We start from the raw sequence: 22,831 nt of genomic DNA on the forward strand, positions 1-22,831 counted from the left end.
ATATCAGGGCACAGAAAGAACTAAAACCCACTTTTTGTTGCATGTAAGATTCAAATATTCAATCTAAAGAAAAACATTTAATCATTTTGGCTCCCTTCTACATCTGCATGTTGATACATTTATTAAAATATTCCTGTATAATCATATGTGGCCTTACTATTCAAGTCAGGTTTAAAAACCTTAAAACCGGCCATCCAGACAAAACAGGTAATTAGCAAGATTCTCTCTTTTCCATCTCCTTATAACCTCAATAACTATGAAGTCAATTTTATGACATGACTCCGAACACTGGATTCTGATGACAAATGCTAGGTCCAATTTCTTCATAATCCTTTTTGGTGTGGCATACTTGGTAAAACTCAGGCATAGAAGCCAGCATGGATCCTAAAAACCAAATTGCATATTGCTGCATATGGTGTGTAATAACTTGTACATCAATAGGTTTTGGCTTCAATCTACTGCCACTCAATTCCTCACTTAACTTCAGCCTGGCTTCTACACTTCTTTTCAAATCTCTTTGCAAGCGACATCCAAAGTCCCTGAACATGGTTGAACTTCCAGAGAGGACAATATTCTTGTAGAGAGGACTTATGACATCAATAGGACAGATTAATTACTTCATCTACAACTTCTGAGATAGGTTGTGTAAAGTGTGGAGTAGCAACTCTGGGTGAAAATCTCATAACCAACATCAATGGAAAACTCTTTCTTTGAGACAGCATTGATTCCAGTATATTGTTTTTTTTTAAAAATTTATTTACTTTTTAAAATTCATATGTGTATACAATGCTTGGGTCATTTCTCCCCCCTGCCACCACCCCCTCCCTTACCACCCACCCCATCCCCTCACTCTCCCCTCTACCCCCTCGATCCCTGGCAGAAACTATTTTGCCCTTATCTCTAATTTTGTTGAAGAGAGAGTATAAGCAATAATAGGAAAGAACAAAGGTTTTTGCTAGTTGAGATAAGGATAGCTATACAGGGAGTTGACTCACATTAATTTCCTGTGCATGTGTGTTACCTTCTAAATTAATCTTCTTGATCTAACCTTTTCTATAGTTCCTGGTCCCCTTCTCCTATTGACCTCAGTTGCTTTTAAGGTATCTGTTTTAGTTTCTCTGCATTAAGGGCAACAAATGCTAGCTAATTTTTTAGGTCTATTACCTATCCTCATATCTCCCTTGTATGCTCTCGCTTTTATTTTGTGATCAAAGTTCAGTCACCTTGTTGTGTTTGCCCTTGATCTAATGTCCGAATATGAGGGAGAACATACGATTTTTGGTCTTTTGGGCCAGGCTAACCTCAACCTCAGTCAGAATGATGTTCTCCAATTCCATCCATTAACCAGCAAATGATAACATTTCGTTCGTCTTCATGGCTGCATAAAATTCCATTGTGTATAGATACCACATTTTCTTGATCCATTCGTCAGTGGTGGGGCATCTTGGCTGTTTCCATAACTTGGCTATTGTGAATAGTGCTGCAATAAACATGGGTGTGCAGGTGCCTCTGGAGTAACCTGTGTCACAGTCTTTTGGGTATATCCCCAAGAGTGGTATTGCTGGATCAAATGGTAGATCAATGTTTAGCTTTTTAAGTAGCCTCCAAATTTTTTTCCAGAGTAGTTGTACTAGTTTACATTCCCACCAACAGTGTAAGAGGGTTCCTTTTTCCCCACATCCTGTTGTTGGTGGTGTTGCTAATGATGGCTATTCTAACAGGGGTGAGGTGGAATCTTAGTGTGGTTTTAATTTGCATTTCCTTTATTGCTAGAGATGGTGAGCATTTTTTCATGTGTCTTTTGGCCATTTGAATTTCTTCTTTTGAGAAAGTTCTGTTTAGTTCACTTGCCCATTTCTTTATTGGTTCATTAGTTTTGGGAGAATGTAGTTTTTTAAGTTTCCTATATATTCTGGTTATCAGTCCTTTGTCTGATGTATAGCTGGCAAATATTTTCTCCCACTCTGTGGGTGTTTTCTTCAGTTTAGAGACAATTTCTTTTGATGAACAGAAGCTTTTTAGTTTTATGAAGTCCCATTTATGCTATCTCTTAGTTGCTGTGCTGCTGGGGTTCCATTGAGAAAGTTCTTACCTATACCTACTAATTCCAGAGTATTTCCTACTCTTTCCTGTATCAACTTTAGAGTTTGTGGTCTGATATTAAGTTCCTTGATCCATTTTGAGTTAATCTTGGTATAGGGTGATATACATGGATCTAGTTTCAGTTTTTTGCAGACTGCTAACCAGTTTTCCCAGCAGTTTTTGTTGAAGAGGCTGCTTTTTCTCCATCATATATTTTTAGTGCCTTTGTCAAAGACAAGTTGGTTATAGTTGTGTAGCTTCATAGCTGGGTCCTCTATTCTGTTCCACTGGTCTTCATGTCTGTTTTTGTGCCAGTACCATGCTGTTTTTATTGTTATTGCTTTGTAATATAGTTTGAAGTCAGGTATTGTGATACCTCCTGCATTGTTCTTTTGACTGAGTATTGCCTTGGCTATTCATGGCCTTTTGTGTTTCCATATAAATTTAACAGTAGATTTTTCAATCTCTTTAATGAATATCATTGGCATTTTGATGGGAATTGCATTAAACATGTAGATTACTTTTGGGAATACAGACATTTTTACTATGTTGATTCTACCAATCCATGAGCATGGGAAATCTCTCTGCTTTCTATAGTCTTCTTCAATCTCTTCCTTCAGAAGTTTATAGTTTTCCTTGTTAAGGTCGTTCACATCTTTTGTTAGGTTTACACCAAGGTATTTGATTTTTTTTGAGGCTACTATAAATGGAATTGTTTTCATATATTCTTTTTCAGTTTGCTCATTGTTAGTGTATAGAAATGCTAATGATTTTTCTATGTTGATTTTATATCCTGCTACCTTGCTACAGCTATTAATGGTGTCTAGGATCTTCTGAATAGAGTTTTTTGGGTCTTTAAGGTATAGGATCATGTTGTCTGCAAAAAAGGGATATTTTGACAGTTTCTTTAGCTATTTGTATTCCTTTTATTCCTTCTTCTTGCCTAATTGCTCTGGTTAGGAATGCCAGTACTATGTTGAATAGGAGTGGAGATGGTGAGCATCCTTGTCTGGTTCCTGATTTTAGAGGGAATGGTTTCAGTTTTTCTCTGTTGAGTATAATGCTGGCTGTAGGTTTGTCATATATAGCTTTTATAATGTTGAGGTATTTTTCCTTCTATTCCTAGTTTTCTTAGAGCTTTTATCATGAAATGGTGTTGGATCTTATCAAAAGCTTTTTCTGCATCTATTGAGATGATCAAGTGGTTTTTGTCTTTGCTTCTGTTAATGTGGTATATTACGTTTATTGATTTTCATGTGTTGAACCACCCCTGAATCCTGGGTTGAAGCCTACTTGGACATTGTGAATGATCTTTTTAATATGTTGTTGAATTTGGTTTGCCATTATTTTGTTGAGGATTTTTGCATCAATGTTCATTAAGGAGATTGGCCTAGAGTTCTCCTTTTTGGAGGTGTTTTTGCCTGGTTTTGGGATAAGTGCAATACTGGCTTCATAAAATGTGTTAGGCAGTTTTCCTTCCCTTTCTATTTTGTGGAACAGTTTAAGGAGGGTTGGTATCAGTTCTTCTTTAAAGGTCTGATAGAAATCAGCAGAGAATCCATCAGGTCCTGGACTTTTCTTTTTGGAGAGACTCTTGATTGCTACTTCAATTTCATTTTGTGTTATAGATCTATTCAGGTGATTAATATCTCTTTGTTCAGTTTTGGATGATCATATGTATCTAGAAACCTGTCTATTTCTTTAAGATTTTCAAATTTATTTGAATATAGGTTCTTGAAGTAGTCTCTGATGATTTCCTGGCCTTCCATGGTGTTTGTTGTTATCTCCCGTTTTGCATTCCTGATTCTACTAATTTGGGTTTTTTCTCTCCTCATTAGAGTCAGGTTTGCCAGGCGTCTGTTGATCTTGTTTATTTTTTCAAAGAATGAACTTTTTGTTTCATTAATTCTTTGTATGGTTTTTTTTGGTTTCTATTTCATTGATTTCAGCTCTTATTTTTATTAATTCTGTCCTTCTATTTGTTTTGGGATTTGGTTGTTCTTGTTTTTCTAGGAGTTTGAGATATATCTTTAGGTCATTGATTTGGGATCTTTCAGTCTTTTTAATATATGCAGTCATGGTTATAAACTTTCCTCTCAGGACTGCCTTTGCTGTGTCCCATAGGTTCTGGTAGATTATGTTTTCATTTTCATTGACTTCCAGGAAATTTTTAATGTCCTCTTTTATTTCATCACTGACCCATTGTTCATTAAGTAATGAGTTATTCAGTTTCCAGCTGTTTGCATGTTTTTTGTCTTTACTTTTGTTGTTGAGTTCTAGTTTTATTGCATTGTTATCAGATAGTATGCATGGTATAATTTCTATTTTCTTATATTTGCTGAGGCTTGCTTTGTGCCCTAGGATATGATCTATTTTGGAGAAGGTTCCATGGGCTGGTGAGAAGAATGTATATTGTGTAGAAGTTGGATGAAATGTTCTGTAGACATCAAGTAGGTCCATTTGATCTATTATATATTTTAGCTCTTGAATTTCTTTATTGATTTTTTGTTTGGATGACCTATCTATTGATGATAATGGGGTGTTGAAGTCTCCCACAACCAGTGTTGGAATTAATATATGCTTTTAGATCTCTCAGGGTATTTTTGATGAAATTGGATGCGTTGATGTTGGGTGCATATAGGTAGATAACTGTTATTTCCTTTTGGTCTGTTTCCCCTTTTATTAGTATGGGGTGTCCTTCTTTATCTCATTTGATCAATTTAAATTTGAAATCTACTTTGTCTGAGATAAGTATTGCTACTCCTGCCTGTTTTTGGGGGCCATTGGCTTGGTAAATCTTCTTCCAGCCTTTCATCCTAAGCCTATGCTAATTTCTGTCAGTGAGATGGATTTCTTGTAAGCAACAAATTGTTGGATCTTCTTTTTTAATCCATTTTATCAAACAGTGCCTTTTAATGGGTGAATTAAGTCCGTTAGCATTAAGTGTTAGTACTGATAGGTATGTGATGATTCATGTCATTTAGTTGTCTTAGTTGTTTGAAGGTTTGATTGTGTGTACCTAAGTTGAGGTTACTCTCTACTTTTTTGCTTTTTCTTTTCCTGTAGTTTGGTGTTGCTGGTCCTTTCATGGTTATGTTGGGTTTCACTTTCTGTGTGCAGAATTCCTTGAAGAGTCTTTTGTAGTGGTGGCTTTGTGGTCACATATTGTTTTAGTTTCTGCTTATCATGGAAGACTTTTATTGCTCCATCTATTTTGAATGATAGTTTTGCTGGGTAGAGTATCCTGGGGTTGAAGTTATTTTCATTCAGTGCCCAGAAGATCTCACCCCACGCTCTTCTTGCTTTTAATGTTTCTGTTGAGAAGTCTGCTGTGATTTAGATGTGTTTACCTTTGTATGTTATTTGTTTTTTCTCTCTTACAGCCTTCAATATTCTTTCCCTAGTTTCTGAACTTGTTGTTTTAATGATGATATGTCATGGGGTAGTTCTATTTTGAGTTGGTCTGTTTGGTATTCTGGAGGCCTCTTGCATCTGTATGGGAATAGCTTTCTCTAGATTTGGGAAATTTTCTGTTTTTATCTTGTTGAATATATTACGCCTTCCCTTTGCTTGCACACCTCTTCTCCTTCTTTGATGCCCATGATTCTCAGGTTTAGTCCTTAGTTGGAGTTGGTGAGTTCTTACATTTTCTTTTCACAGATCTTGAGTTGTTAAACTACTGCTTCTTCAGTTTTTCCTTTAATTACTATTTCATCTTTGAGTTCTGAGATTCTGTCTTCTGTTTGTTCTATTGTGCTGGATTGGCCTTCCATTTTGTTTTGCAATTCTGTTTCAATCTTTTTTCTGAGGTTTTCCATATCCTGGGTGGTTTCCTCTTTAATGTTGTCTATTTTTTTCCTCAGTTCATTTATCTGTTTATTCATCATGTTCTCTGTTTCACTTTGGTGTTCATACAGTGCTTCTGTAGTTTCCTTTATTTCTTCTTTTGCTTTTTCAAATTCTCTATTTTTGTTGTCTTGGAATTTCTTGAGTGTCTCCTGTACATTTTGGTTGACCATATCCAGTATCATCTCTATAAAATTCTCATTGATTACCTGTAGTATGTCTTCTTTTAGATTATTCTTGTGGGTCTCATTGGGTTCTTTGGCATAGTTTATCTTCGTTTTGTTGGAGTCTGGATCTGAGTATCCATTTTCTTCATTCCTCTCTGGTTCCTGTACTAATTTTTTGCTGTGGGGAAACTGGTTTCCCTGTTTTATCTGTCTTCCTGTCATTGCCTTTGGTGTTGTTATTGTCCCCGTACTGTGTGCAATTAAGTATTTTCTGGCTTGTAATAATAGCACTAGTGATATTTAGAATGGAAGGGTGAGAGGAGATGGAAAGCAAAGAAGTTAAAGGAAAAGGAAAAACGAACAAGTAGAAAAAAACAAAACAAAAAAAGTTTCAAAGCTATAAATAGGGAGAGACAGTGTACTAATCAACTGTAAGCTGAAAAGGCATTAGAGAGACAGAGAGAGGATTGAAAATAAAAAAAAGTAAATAATAATAAAAAATAAATAAATGAAAATATATTTATGTATGTATAAAAAAATCTCCAAGTTCGAATGCAATAAAGTTTCAGTCTTAATAATTTTGATGTTTATCCCTCAGCCTCCAATCCTGGAGATGGTGCCTCAGATGTTTTTCTGTAGTTGTCTCATCAAAGGGGAAAAATAAAACAAAACCACACAAAACAAAAAAAGCTCCACAAAGTGTCCCAAGTTCAAATGCAATACCGTTTCAGTAAGTTTTTCAGCTTGCAGGTGTAGTTTGGTTGTTGTCTCATTAAAGGTAGGGAGAGAGAAAAGAAAAAAAAAAGAGTCTGGAGACAGTTCTGTGAATGGCTATCTGTGGCTGTGGCTTGCCTGCCCATTGCTGTCAGCCTGCTGTTGCTGGAGGTGTTATTTATGCAGATCTCAGGGGTGAGTTTAGCACTCACCTGTCCTTGCAGGCTTTGTTTACCCAGAGTTTTCCTGTGCATGAGCTGCTGCTACAAGCTTTCCCCTTTCCAAGCACACTGGGGGAGGTGACACTGCACCTGCTTTCTCAGGCCCGCATGTTTATTTACAGTTGACATGGGAAGTGGGTCTTCCCCCCTCTCCTGTGGAGTTTTCCTCCCACTGCCACTTTTACAAGCTTTCCCGCTCCTGATTGCTGGGCGTGTCCTGCTGGTCCTGCCAGCCAGCATGTTTGTTTACAGCTCATGTGGGAAGTGGGTCTTCCCCCCTCTCCTGTGGAGTTTTCCTCCCTCTGCTACTTTTTAAGCTTTCCCACTCTTGGTTGCTGGGCGTGTGCCACCCCTCCTGCCTTCTCTGGCCTGGCTTGTTTATTTACAGTTCTGTGAGGGAGTCCCTTCCCCACCTTTCAGCACTCAGGGTGCCCCACCCTGTTTGCTACATGTCATTCTTGTTCTTATTGCTTATTACTCAGTTTCTCTTTTTTCCCCAGGTGGGGGTCGGTCTGTCCAGGGGCTATGTTCATCTGGCCTAGGGTTGTCTGTGGGAATACCGCATACCACTTAATTCACCTTGTGGTCTGTGTCTTCCCAAGCCATCCTGGTGCCGGCGTCTGGTGGCGGCTCGGGGGCCCTCCTGATTTCTCCATTCAACATGAAGTGGAGATGCTCTGCGCAGGCTGGAGGTGTGGAGGGGTCAAAGTTTTGCCTCTTCTCAGTGGCCTTCCCTGCAAGGTGTGTCTCCAGAGTTTCTCCAAGATTTCACTGTAGGAGGCACGCTTTCTGCTTCCTTCCTCTAGCTGCCATCTTGGAACACCCCACCCCCAGTATATAATTTAATCCACTTTTACCCATCAGTGTCATACTTGTTAAATTCTTTTACTAAATATGGGTTGACATAACTATAGTGCTCCTTTGCTGCCTTTTTAGTTTCCAGGGATTGTTTTGGAGGGATTCCAACTTCTCGTTCTCTCAGCAGTTGCTGAATATTTCATTCTGCAATTGGAATGTGTTTTATATAGCTGCCAATCACATACCCTTCAGCTACAGGAATGACAGTGACACCATCTCTGCTATTACTGTAACAGTCAATGTTGGCACCCCTACCTGTCTTGAGGTCCAGGATGTGGTTGAGGCAAGAACAGCATGCACAGTAATGTACAAGTTGGGAACATTGAAAGATTCAAACATTGTTTCAGCAATGTATTCCCCATTTTCTGGAGTGTTCAGTAGAGGGTCAGTCAAAAGAAAATAATGGTCTTCAGGTTCTGCCCTTAAATATTTAAAGATCACTTGCTCCATAAACCTTTCCATCAAGTCCCAATCTTCAACTATACCATGGTGGATTGGCCAGTTTGTTGCATATGTAGGTTTTTGTATTGCTTCATTGCCAATGAAGAAGTCTGGGTCATCAACACCTTTCATCACCCTCCTTTGAGGTTGATCACCTACTTTTGCTGACTCATTAATAGCAATACAAGATGGGATGATAAATGTGGTTTTGTATTTTCAGCATATCCTAGTTTTGTGTATCCCATGCCACAGTCCACCGCACAGGCTGGCAGCTGTCCTGCCATCTTCCTTCTCACCTGCTGCTGCTGCTGCCACTGCTGCTGCTGCCATCTGCTCCATGCTGGTTGTGCCAGAAATTGGCGGCAGGAGTTGGGAGCTATCTGGCCATCCACAGCCCGGCAGCCCTCTGTCCTGGGATTTGCTGGGAAGCAGAAGCAGTAGCAAGAAAGCAGCAGCCTGGGGCAGCAACTACCAATCCACAACCCAGGCAGGCAGGCAGTCCCCACCCTGCCCCACCGTGACAGCCTCCCCCTCTCTCTTCCCTCCTCCTCACTCCTGCCTCTGCCCTACAACTTCTTCCTCCCCACACCACCTTTCCCCAGGATGCCCAGCACAACTCTTTTTTAAAATTCGTGTATATTACTTGTACAAAGGGGTTTCATTGTGATATTTCCATACATGCATAAAATGTTGTTGGATCATCTTGACCCGCTCTATTACTCTCTCTTGTCCTCCTCCCCTCCTGTTAAAATAATTTTAATGGATCTCATTATGCTATATTCACGCATGCATATAATGTACTTTGATCATGTTCACCCTTCATCAATTTCTCTTTTCCTCTCCCTTCCTAGTGGTCTCCCTAAAAGGACCACTTTTACATTCATTCTAGAATATGCATACACACACACATACATCCTAGATTTTTGATTTTTTATATTCTGCATTCACATATGAGAGAAAACATGTTATTTGTCTTTCTGAGCCTGGCTTAACATGATGATCTCCAATTCTATCCATTTTCCTTGCAAGTGATATAATTTTGTTCTTCTTTGTGGCTGAGTAATATCCATTGTGAGTAAATACCACATTTTCTTTGTCAGTTCTCTGGTTTATGAACACCTAGGCTGATTTCATAGCTTGGAATAGTAAAGCAAAAGTTTTGGCCTGAAAACTTCTATTTAGTCAAGGAGAAAAAACAGGGGATTGGTGAACTTTTTCTTAAAGGATCAGATGGTAAGATTTTATTTTTTGTGGGTCAAAGAATATCAGTTATGAGTGATATTCTCACTCTCACTCAACTCTGCTATTATCACCAAAAAGTAATCTTAGATGATATAAAAATGGTCATTTCTCTGTTCCAATAAAACTTTATTTGCACAGAGGTCTAGATTTGTCTTGCAGCCATAGCTTATTGACCATGGAGACTGCAGGTAATAGTAATAGCCAGTGTTTATTGAGTGCTTGTCAGGTTTACTTCATTTATTTACTTAACAAACACTTATGTAGCAGCTACTATGAGTCAGAAAATGTTCAAATCACTTCACATTCATTAACTAATTTAACATGGTCTATAACAACTCCAGGAAGTTGTTATCCCCATTTTACCTGATAGAGTTGGAACTAATATCATTCCCATTTTATAGAAGAGTAAGTCAAGCCACTAAGGTTGAATAAGCTAAGCAAGAGATGGAACTGGGATTTGAACCCAAAGAATGTGGTGTCAGAGGCTATGCTTACAATCATTGTGCCACACTGCCTCCAATAGAGTTAACTAGGAACTCCAATGAGGACATGAAGGAGGTAACAATGTCTACCACCCAGGTTTTTGTGGCCCTCCAAAGAGATACATGTGCTGGGTAAATTGTAGCACAAAATGAAAGTCTTCATTTTTTTTTTTTTTCCTCTCTCTGGAGCATCAGACTGTCATTTTGAGGTAAGAAGTTCAGCTTTGTTTTTGAACTGTAGAGTAGAAGTGGGTTGAGCAAGGGTTGTATTCAGGTTTTGGAAAGGGAAAATTAGCCAGCTCTCCAAGGGCACATGCCATCTCTTCCTTCAAATATCTTTGAGTTTGAATTATATGTAGTCATTTCATTTACAGAAAAACCTCAGGAAATAGTTATCATGTCTACAGAACTGATAAAGAACCAGAAGCTCAGGAAGAATAGGCAAACATGCTCTCCATCCCACAGATGAAAGTTGTGGAGCCAGGATTTGAACTTGGTTTCTCTAATTCCCATGCTTGCATTCTTGACTGTGGGAGCCAGGAGCAGAGTGTGTGTATATGTCATGCCTGATTCCTGCACTTGATTTCCATCAATTGATCAGGCTAGAGGACTGAGAAGAATCATTAAGCTGAGTGTGGCTGGCAGAGAAGATGGTATCCATTTTCTTCAGGCACTGTCAATGAAAAAGGATTTAAGAAAGAGAATCATTCCCTTCCTGACCATTAAGTCTTCTGAAAAATAATGACTTGGCTCAGAGGTGTCATTACCTGGAACACCAACTTAGTGCCTCTTTCAAAATAGTGATAATTTTTATGCCCTGCCATAAATGATCACTTAAGCAGCTTGAAGTGACAACAGGGCACAATGCCCACTGTGCTCATAGTTTTTGTTGAGCATAGTTGAACTTGCTCTTGAAGTGAAATGACCATCTGTGCCTCAAACTTTCCATTAACTCTTTACCATGTATTAATAAACTGTGGACTGCCAAAAGCGTGTCCTAACTCCTGGTACCTATGAATGGGACTTTATTTGGAAGTAGGGTCTTTGCAGATGTCACTTAAATAGAGGTTAAGATGAGTTCATCTAATATGATTCAGTGTCCTTATAAAAAGAAGAGAGAGAGACATAGAGGTAAGATGACAGCTATTTGAAGGTGACAAATGAGCAATGTAGCTGCAAGCCAAGGATTGGTGGCCATGACCAGAAATTAAGAAGTCAAAGAAGGATTCTCCTCTATAGGTTTCATAGGGAGGATTACTTGTGACACTTTAATTTTAGGCTTCTAGCATCCAGAACCAAAGAACTGTAAGTTGTTGTTTTTCAGGCACCCAGTCTGTGGTACATTGTAACAGCATCTCTAGAAAATTAACATAGAAGTATGATGCCTGGGAGGGAAAACAGTGCGTGCATACAGGAGAGCTGAGTTGAAGAATAGCCCATCTGCATTAGTTTCTTTGTTTTCCATTCAAGCAGGAGCCAGTATTATATGGTAACTTATGACAAGGCTTAGGAATCAGACATGAATTTTAGCTCTGACGCTTCCATGTCAGGTGACTTTTGATCATAATCTCTAACATTTGTTAATTGATTGCAACATTCTGGGTCCTGTGCCTTGAACTGAGTATGTGTTATTGCCATTTTATAGGTGAGAACACCGAAGCAAAGAAAAAAATTCTTGTGCTCAAAGTTAAGTACTAAGTGTTTTTGGAATTAGTCTAGATACTTTGACTTCAGAGATTTCTCTATTAACTTCTATGGAGTATTTTTTTGTCCTTTTTTTGCAGTCCTGGGGTTTTGAACTCAGAGCCTCATGCTCTCTGTGTTGTGGCAATGTAGTCAGAGGAGAAACCAAGTGACACTCAGAGGAGTGGAGAACTCAGATTTTAATTTTACGCTAGCGGGGCCAGACGTGTACCTATGTCTGAGCCCTGAACAAAGGATTCACAGGATATTTAAAAGGCAGTGCAGGGCATCAGGTTACAAGGAATGTGCTCTCTCATAAAGTAGGGCTAGTAGTGGGCTAGAGATCTAAGGTTTAGCTAAGAACAGCAGGGGAGTCCTGCTTTGGAAAGTTTATTTACAAGTGGAGACAAAGAAAGGCAGGAATGGGTGCTTATCTCTGCATGGTGCCTTTCATCTCGGTCCTGAACTTTTGCAGGGCTCTAATGAGTAATTCCTCACAGCTCTGTCCGAGGTTAGTGCTTTTAATTGACACTTTACCATGTTTTACAACCCTGTTTCAAGGCTATCTTCCTCTTCATTCCCCCCTTTTGATGCTTTTTCCACTTTTGGACAAGCATCAACACTAGACTTTAGAAATCTTATAAGGTTTTTCTTGTCCCAAAGACCTATATTGCGTTACCAGGAGCTGTAACTTTATCACCTCCATTTGTGAACTAATGAAGTTAGTTATGGCGTTAAAAAGGCACATACCAAACACAAGTGCCAATAGAAGCATAAGGAGAGGGCCAGACAATGGAATCAGCCGTATCTCTGACTATTTCTATGCACTTTACATAAAACAACACTCTGTGTTTAAGAAAAGTCAAAGCCCTCCTTTTTGGCAGTGAGTAAATCCAACCCTCTCTGGTTTTGGAGGACCACTGATGCTAGAGAGTTCAGCTGGTCCTGCATTGTCACTATAGACCTAGCCACTTGTTCTATGTCATTTGTTAGGTCCACAGATAATTGATTATAGTAGGTGACTGACGAGGCAGTCCCTCCTATGCCTGTTCCTTTCCCAGTCCTTATCCCCAGTCTGATTAATAAAGGTATGAATTGGATAGCTCTCTTCGACTGCATATGAGCCATTAAAGGTTGAGGTGTCTGATTGTTAGGCACTATGTTTATCTGGGGTGAGGAATGCTAATGTGCAAATGACCTTCCAGTTAGCTGGCAAGTACTGATATGCAAGGGTCCCTCAGACAAGGAAGATTCCCAGGCTGGTGCACCATAACCTGTCAACTGTACATCTAATAGTAGCTGTACAGCTGAGATTCCAAGTTAAGCTTTCCTGTCCTAGAAGGAAGCCTTAACAGGTGGTCATGGTGGTGGCAGATCAATGTCTTTTACTGGCCCAGGTTCACCTAGGTAATCACCTCTGGGTGGTCTCTCTAGATTTGCGGCTCTCCCCTTAGTAAACTGATATGGGAGTGGGGTGGAAGGGTAGGGTGACACAAGGAGGTTTATTTCCTCCCCTGTTCCATGACTTTAAGCGGTCCCTGTCTTTCTCTGAACAACCCATATGCCCTATAGTGTCTTTGTTCTTGCAACCCAGTTAGGCCTATCAGCTTTCTTTATAGTAAATCGTCCCTCTCCTGGTACACTCAGAGATTGATATGCTGCACACAGGTGACAGATACTGATAAAAGATGAAGGCATACCTCAGTTTTCCCTGGAAGGAAAGCGGCCTTACACAGGCCGAGCAGTCATCCCAGCCTCCCAATTGGACAACCTAAAAATGTAACAGAGTCAGAAGGCAGTAACACATCAGAGACCTCATGCCTGAGACTGGGGTCTTCCATCCAAGTACTAACCAGGCCTGACCCTGTTTAGCTTCCAAGATCAGACGAGATCAGGTGCATTCAGGGTGGTATGGCTGCAGACTGAAGATCTTTCTTGATTGGCTGTTTTTTCCTGAATTCTGTTTGTTTGGTTTCAGTCCCACATTGGGAGGGAATAACGAGCAGATCAGGTGGGAGTCGGTACCAATTAGACCCTTTTGGCCAAATTTAAGCAACAAAGAGGCTTAGAAGGAATGGCTCTTAGGCAGTGAACTTTAGACAAGGACAATACAAAACAGAATCTAATAAAAGCAGATGTCTGAACAGTCAGCTTGGTTGACACATAAGCACTTATTAGTGTCATTTTTATGGACTTGATTGTAAACGTCCCAGGAGGATCAGAACTGAAGTGACAAAAACTTAAAAGAGCCATGGTTAAAATTTTGATGTACAATTTGGCAACTAACAGAACAGTACATCAGTACCACTAACTTTTTGTTACCAATTTTTGTATTGTAGAAGGCTTGATATACTTGAAAAATACAAATATATTTAATATACAGGAACCAGCAAGAGCATCAAAACTCTATAGAGGTTAATACACATTAATTTAGTTGTTGCTCTTGAAGTAAAACTTTAGATTTTTATCAGTTGTAGGGGGAAAGAACAGTTTTAGCAAACCCAAACAGCCCAGTCACAAACTAGCCCAAGGTACAAACTGTATTAGAATCATCCAAGACAACAGTTGTTTAACCACGAGGTCATCTAGAAAGTTTTATATAACTGTTAGAAAATAAGAGGCACGGAATAGGCATGGAGACAGCTCAAACACTGGTACAGGGTTTATTATTTAGGCAGGAGCTCTGTGGAGGGGGACCTCAGCAAAAGAGCAAGAGCCCATTGCCATACTCAGGCTTGGACTAGATATAGGGGGCTAGTGGAAAAGTACCAGGAAGGTCACTGTCTGCCCAAGTGTCCCTGGCATATATCTAGGATGATAAAGGTAAACCATCTGCAAGGGGGAGGGGTCTAGTCCTAACATGGCTGTCCTCATTGTTAACCCCAACATAAACCAACTCTTAAATGAACATGACACAGTTACCTTAGTAGTTAAAACCCTGACAAAAATCACCAGAGAACACAGGTAAATATTTGTGGGGACTAAGTGTGGAGTTAGGAAACATAGTGGCCAAGAACTATGCTCAGATGTTGATAAGGGATCACATCCCAGATTGTTGACATTAATAGATGGCTTAGGACATACAGCAGAATCCCATCAACCTATAGTCAATGGTGCTGCCCCTAAAGAAACAGGCCCAATCTGGCCATCCCTGGGAAAAAATTCCTTCCACCTGCCATGTGGAAGGAGTAGGACTAACATCCCCACTGTTATGTCTAATAAAAACCAGAGATCTTGACTTCCAGTGTCATGCTCCTTTTGGAGTTTTTATTTATTTATTTATTTTTATCCTATCTGGATGGTGCACTTTGGCTTTACATAAGTAAATCTGTCTTAACCCTCATATCAGTGCAGCAGTACTCCCTGTGTTCAGCTGCCTCTTGTCTCTCTTTGTTTTAATAAACTCTTGTTATCTTTACAAATTTATGGATTAACCTGTAACATCAAAAATTTCTGAGTTATCTTGACAAAACAAAACCATTATAAGACAATTTTTTGTAAATGTTATCTAGACCAATATATTTTAAGGTAGCCTTGTTGTTATGAGCTTAGAGAATTAAGTTTTAGTTTAATATCAGTACATTAAATTTTGACCTTATAAAACCTTTAATGTAACTGGATTTTAGTTAACTTAACCAGTTATATACCATGTATAAGCTGTATCATTTTATGACAATTTACTCTGTATCTTTGTGACAAGTTATTTTGAATCCTCTGGGGAGCTGATCTTCATCCTCCTCTTTATCTAAAAGTATTCTTTTAACCCTTTATTTATTTTGAAAAAAAACATATCCTTAATACCTTTTATATATTTTGTTACTTGTTGAAAATAACTCTTAAAATCTTTTAACTTAGAGCCTTACATTTGCATGAAAAAAAAAACAAGAAAGAAAGCAATCCTGAAATTATTTTTTGTATAAAAGCAATTTATAGAATGCTCATTTGTTAATAGACCCATAGATTATAAGAGAGAATTAAATCCCAGATTTTATTTATGACAGAATGAAACAGGCTAAGGTTATTTTAAATTCCAGGACTTTGTTGCAGACTGTAGCCTCTTTCTTTTTTTTTTCCTTTCCTTGCTAAGCCATAGTGTTAACCCCTGAATGTCTGCATCCTAGTGAGACCTGACTGAAATAAGTTTGAAAACCTGTGTTTTGTTGTTGTTGTTATTTAAGGTAGCAGAACAGAGTAATAACTTTTACATTTACTCTATAATAATAATCGTCCTTAAGCTGTTTACATATTTAAATGTAAAAGCCTAAGCAGTTTAAAACAAAGATCTTTAAAACAAATACCCTGGTTTTTGTTATCTTGAGTATCATATTAACCTTATAGTAGCAATTTAAGAACCAGTTTGAATATGTTTACATATACACACAAAAAAGTTTTATAAATTAAGCATGCCAGAAAAAATGTCAACTTAAGCATGCATAAAATGAGCTGGAATTCTAAGAGCAGATTAAATTTTGCCCATGCTTTAAACAAATTCACACACACACACACACATTCACACCGAAGTTGTATCAGTTTTCTTTCCCCCATCTGGGAGAAGTTCCTGACCTGTGGAACTCCTCTCGGAGGTTCCCAGGAGTGGATCAAGCTCCCCTTCGGTCAGTGGGATGGAACCTGACTTTGGACTGATTTCCCAGGGGTGGTGCTTACCAAGTCCTGACGAGACTGCCAGATGAGTTGGTCCATTTCTCCTTGGAGTCCAAGCCGGGTCAAGACTGTTCAGAGATGTGGAGCACCACTGGGGTGAAGGAGGACCTGGAATACCATCGGGTGGCGCACCATCTAGTTCAGTCCGGTGCCCTTCCCTACTCCAGTGCAGCCCAGCCACCAGCTGGTGGCACAAGGGGTCAGTCGGTTGGAATCTCACTGGGGCCTCCATATGTTGTGGCAATGTAGTCAGAGGAGAAACCAAGCAACACTCTGAGGAGTGGAGAACTCAGATTTTAATTTTACACTAGTGGGCCCAGACGTGTACCTGTGTCTAAGCCCTGAACAAAGGATTCACAGAATATTTATTTTTATTTATATTTATTTATTTATTTATTTAATTATCCATATGTGCATACAATGTTTGGGTCATTTCTCCCCCCTGCCCCCACCCCCTCCCTTACCACCCACTCTATCCCCTCCTTCTTCCCCCACCCCCTAGATACCCAGCAGAAACTATTTTGCCCTTATCTCTAATTTTATTGAAGAGAGAGTATAAGCAACAATAGGAAGGAACAAGGGTTTTTGCTGGTTGAGATAAGGATAGCTATACAGAGAGTTGACTCACATTAATTTTCTGTGCATGTGTGTTACCTTCTAGGTTAATTCTTTTTGATCTAACCTTTTCTCTAGTTCCTGGTCCCCTTCTCCTATTGGCCTCAGTTGCTTTTAAGGTATCTGCTTTAGTTTCTTTGCATTGAGGGCAACAAATGCTAATTTTTTAGGTGTCTTACCTATCCTCATATCTCCCTTGTGTGCTCTCGCTTTTATTTTGTGATCAAAGTTCAATCACTTTGTTGTGTTTGCCCTTGATCTAATGTCCGAATATGAGGGAGAACATACGATTTTTGGTCTTTTGGGACAGGCTAACCTCACTCAGGATGATGTTGTCCAATTCCATCCATTTACCAGTGAATGATAACATTTCGTTCTTCTTCATGGCTGCATAGAATTCCATTGTGTATAGATACCACATTTTCTTAATCCATTCATCAGTGGTGGGGCATCTTGGCTGTTTCCCTAACTTGGCTATTGTGAATAGTGCCACAATAAACATGGGTGTGCAGGTGCCTCTGGAGTAACCTCACAGGATATTTAAAAGGCAGTTCAGGGCATCAGGTTACAAGGAATGTGCTCTCCCATAAAGTAGGGCTAGTAGTGGGTTAGAGACCTAAGGTTTACATAAGAACAGCAGGGGAGTCCTGCTTTGGAAAGTTTATTTACAAGTGGAGACAAAGAAAGGCAGGAATGGGTGCTTATCTCTGCATTGTGCCTTTCATCTCGGTCCTGAACTTTTGCAGGGCTCTAATGGGTAATTCCTCACAGCTCTGTCCGAGGTTACAGCTTTTAATTGACACTTTACCCTGTTTCAAGGTTATCTTCCTCTTCATCTGGGGAAACACTCTAGCAGGTTAGCCATGTCCCCAGCCCTTTTTGCTTTAGTTGTTTTTCAGGTAGGGTCTCGCACTTGTGCCTAGGCTAGCCTGGGAGCACAGTTCTTCCACCTTTGCCTCTTGTGTAGCTGCAATTGCAGGCATGATCCACCATGCTCCATCCAGGTTGTTCTTCATTTTTTTTTTTCTTTGACAATGCTGAATGGTTGAACTCAGGCCTTGCACTTGCTAGGCAGGCACTGTACCACTTGAGCTACTTAGACAGCCCTTTTAGTATTGTTTATTTTGAGATAGGGTCTTGCTTTATGACTGGGCTGGCCTGAACTGTGATCCTTCTCATTTGGGCTTCCCTGGGATGACAAGCATGCACTGCCACACGCAGCAATTGGTTGAGATGTGGTCCCACTAACTTTTTGCCCTGGTTAGTTTTAAACTTTAATCCTCTTAATGTCTGCCTTCTGAGTAGCTAGGAATGCAGACTTGAGCTACTGTACCCAGCTTCCATTACTTCCTTTGTTATAAAAGATCCCATCTGTCTGTGAGCAGTGGGCAAGCAGAACACCTGCTCTTCAGCTTCATGTCCATTCTTTAGGAACAAGAAGGTTTCATGATCACATGTGGGCTTTGTTGTATTGTGTCTGTTTCTGTATCCAGCAATTTAGGGAGCAAGCACAGTGTCAGCACTGTTTTTCAGGAGTATATGGAGAGGCTGTGGCAATATTTTAACCTAAACAGCTCCCCGATCATTGTATTACCCTTTCTTGCAATGGTAGCCTGGGAGCCTTAATTGAGCCATTCTGCAAAGTGGATGCTTTTGTGTTTCCACCCACAGCCATCACAGATGCATTGTTGGTGTGTTTGTAGACAAAGTTTTTTTTTTTTTCTTTTTTTCTTTTTTCTTTTATTATTCATATGTGTATACAAGGCTTGGTTCATTTCACCCCCCTGCCACCACCCCCTCCCTTACCACCCACTCCGCCCTCTCCCTTCCCCCTCAATACCCAGCAGAGACTATTTTGCCCTTATTTCTAATTTTGTTGTAGAGAGAGTATAAGCAATAATAGGAAGGAACAAGGGTTTTTGCTGGTTGAGATAAGGATAGCTATACAGGGCATTGACTCACATTGATTTCCTGTGTGTGGGTGTTACCTTCTAGGTTAATATAGACAAAGGTTAATTGCCTATGACTTTATTTATCTCAGATAGGTGGAAACAATCAAGGAATATAAGTTGGTATGTTATCTTTTTGGAAATATACCAAGAAAACTCTACTTTCTGTGAACTAGAAGGCGAGTAGAAAAGCTTCTTTTACCAAAAGACTGCGATCCTAGTAAACTGGTTCCAGCCTCATCTCTGTTAACCTACAGAAGCTTTAGACCATGGGCCAGCCTCTTAACTCCTTTGAACTTTTCCACTGAAAAGAAGGCTTTGGATTATTTGATTTTTAAGTTCTTTTATAGTTGGAAATGATAATTCTATGTTTTGTCATTCTAGTTTAGATAGTCATCACATCTCAGAACACCAAACCAAGGCTACCTTAAGACCATTGGAAGCTCTTATTGTCCCGTTACCTCCTCTCTGGACCTACCTGCATCAGAACCCTCCTCCACTGCTTAGTACATGACCCTGGGGGTGGGCGGTCTGTTGTCAAATGCCAACCTCTGTCAAATGCTTTAGCATTCAACCCCTAGCCCTTGCAAGGTCTTTGCCCTGCAGTTCTCTTCTCCTACATCATTTTTTTGTCCCTCTCTACTGAGTAGCATATGATGAACTCTATTTATTTCTCATCTTAAAAATAAACAACCCTCCTTTGATGCTGTATCCTTACCCAACAGCCACCATATTGCTCTTTGAATCCCTTCACAGACCTCCTCCCACCCAAATTGAGTATTGTTCATATTTGCTGTCTCCTGTTCCTTATCTCTCCTCAAGCCCTTCACTTTGTTTTCCATTTTCAAGTCAGTGGATCTGGTCTTGTCTTTAACAGTCTTCATGTGAAGAAATTTCTCTTTTCTGCTTTGTAGTTAGTGACTTCTTAGCATCTTTGATGTCCTTCCTTTAGCAACTTTAGGAATCCTGTTGTATTGGCTTCTGTGATGCCAAATTCTTTGGATCATTCTTTCTTATTCTTTTGGGTGACTTCCTTTCCTTTCAGTGATGAGGCTCCTCTTGGTTTGGTCCTGAACCGTTTTTATATCTCTTTACAGTCTCTCTAGTTTTTTCATCTAGACCATGTCTTTAAACAAATCCACATACTGATGATTCACATGCATATGGCTTTCTCTTAGTTTTAGATTGGTACATCAAATATTCTGCATGTTAATGTTCTCTAGAAATCTCAAAAACTTTTTTCTTCTCAAATCCCCTTTTCTTTGTGCTCCTATGTTTTTCAAACCAACATACTAAATTCTAGGTCAGAATGGAATTTTCCCTTATCTCTCATTGACTGCATCAAATTCAAGTCATTTTGGATTTATCTCCTGAAAGTATTGCAAATCTTGCTACTTAATCACCACCACACTCATCTCTCTAGCCAATGGTTCACATATTTCATCTGTCTACTGTAAAACATCCTAACAGAATTCTGTACATTTACTGTTGCTTACATCTCCTTATTCATACAACAGCCAAAGTGGTTAAAAAACAAAACAAAACAGGGGGAAGGGGAGAGAAATGAACCAAACATTGTATGCACATATGAATAAACGGAAAAAAAAAAAAAACCCCAAAAAACCCAAACCAGATTGTGTGATTATATCATTCCCCTGCCTAAGAATTTTGGTATTTTCTCTTTGTGTTTTGTTTGGATGATATTCGAACTTTTTACCAGGACCAACAGCAACTGCTCCTTTCTATCTCCATGTTCCTCTTCATGTTCCTCCTTGCTTACCAGACCCCACTCAGCCTGATCTTCTTCCAGGCCAGCCTTTTTGCAACTCTTGATCTTTGTACTTGCAAATCCTCTTTCTGTATTCAGTCACATTTCAGCGTAAGTGCTCCTGAGAGAGACCTTTCCTAATCCCCTTTCCTAAATTGTCTCTCTCAGCCCCTAATATTTTCATTATGGATCCTGTTTAATTTCTTCCTAGCACCTGTAATTATCTTGTTTTCCTTATTTATACTTGTTTATCAACTGTTTCCCCTACTGATTTCCCTGAGGTCAGAGGCTTTTCTTCCTTATCATCCTGTCTTTATCCCTAGAACAGAAATATGTTTAAAATTTATTTTTAATTGACATAATATTTATACAAATTTGTGGGGTAAATGTGATGTTTTGATACATATATACATTGTACAATGAACAAATCAATGTAGTTGGCATATCTGTCTCCTTAAAATTTCAAAATCACTTTTGTGTGATAAAACATTCAGAATCTTCTCTTCTACAATTTTGAAATATTCTGTACATTATTAAGTATCACAGTCACTCTACTGTGCAATAGAAGATAACAGACTTACTCTTCCTCTCTTTTAGTTCCTGTTGACCAACCTGTTCCCTTCCTTCTCTTCTCCCTACTCTCCTCAGCCTCTGGTAACCATCATTCTATGTCTATATGATTGACTTTTCTGAATCCACTTATAAGTAAGATTATGTGGTATTTGTCTTTATGGTCCTGCTGGATTATTTCACTTAAGATAACATCCTCTAGGTTTATCCATGTTGTTAAAAATGACAGAACCGCATCTTTTTATGGCTGAATAGTATTCCAATATATATATGTATATATAAAACATTTTCTTGATCCAGTTATTTACTGACAAATATCCAGAAAAAAATTTTTAAATGAAATTTGAAAAATGAAGCTATTTTAGGCAGGGAAACAAAATAATAAGAATAATGTCAATTACTATTAGTTACTATAAGTTTTGTATATTATGTAGCAGGTGCTTCATTTTATAGGTAAGGAAACTGAAGTTGGGCAATGCTTTAATGATTCTCCAAATGACCCACAGACAGAAGGAGACAATTTGGTTTCGATAGATGATGTTTAGCATTATCAGTACTGACCCATTTTCTTTATAAATATACTTATATAAAGAAAAAGAACATGGTTTGTGGTGATGGACTCAGGTTTAAACTTCAGATCTGCCTCTTACCTAATGTAGGACCTTGGTCAAGTTACTTCATTTCCCTAAGCTTCAGTTTCTCAGCTACATAAAAAAGAGGATAATAACTACCCTACAAAGTGTTAGGAGAATCTAATAGATAACATAGCATTGGCATAGCATTAAATAAATTGAGGCATTGATAAAGTGCCTAGCACAGCCTCTGACATCCTGTAATTATTATTATATTAATATCTCTGGACTTAGGCTTCTGTAAGGGTTGAATTCAAGGATTACATCTTTTTTATTATGAGATTGACTGAAAATGCAGTGAGTTCCAGGGCTAGCCAACAAATGGTATATATCATTTAGCCACTTCTTTCTTTCCTTCCCAGCCAGGACCTTTGGTCAGCCTCTGATTCAGGAACCCATTCCCCTTGTGTCCCTGTCCTGGGGTTCTATACCAGACATGCCCCTTGCTGCTCCATTTTCCAAATATAGCTTCCTTATGGCTCCTCAAGCTGCCTGATAAATGAATCCCATCTGGGGCTAAAATGATGGAGAATGTTTGAATATATTACCATATTGGCATTTTTAACAGAAATCTTGTGGAGAGGCAAGACCTGAAAGCAAAGGGTAGTTTTGCTCCTAGTGGAAATCTTAGCCCAGTGGCAGGTTGGAATGGGGAGGAGGTACAGATATTTGGGGGTCAAGAAGCCTTATCAGAACCTGTAAATCATCTGTCCAACAGGTGGTTGCTGTCTCAGCTCTTTCATAAAACAGGCCCTGCAGGCTCACAAAGGGCATTTGGGATGTAATTTATTGATTATTATGATGCTTCCACTGAATAGTGGAAAGCATCATCTAGGTGCACATCTGTTCTTCATGTGGTCCAGGGGAGTTAAAGTCAGAGGGGTCTGAGGACTGATGAA

General features: G+C 39.2%; 1 pseudogene; it reads right to left on the reverse strand.

Moving 5' to 3' along the window:
• Positions 1 to 268: 268 nt before the first annotated feature.
• On the reverse strand, positions 269 to 8,613 carry LOC109699293 (actin-related protein 3-like; annotated as a pseudogene).
• Positions 8,614 to 22,831: the final 14,218 nt, after the last annotated feature.

The sequence above is a fragment of the Castor canadensis genome, chromosome 10 (assembly GCF_047511655.1).
Source record: "Castor canadensis chromosome 10, mCasCan1.hap1v2, whole genome shotgun sequence".
Taxonomy (NCBI): Eukaryota; Metazoa; Chordata; class Mammalia; order Rodentia; family Castoridae; genus Castor; species Castor canadensis.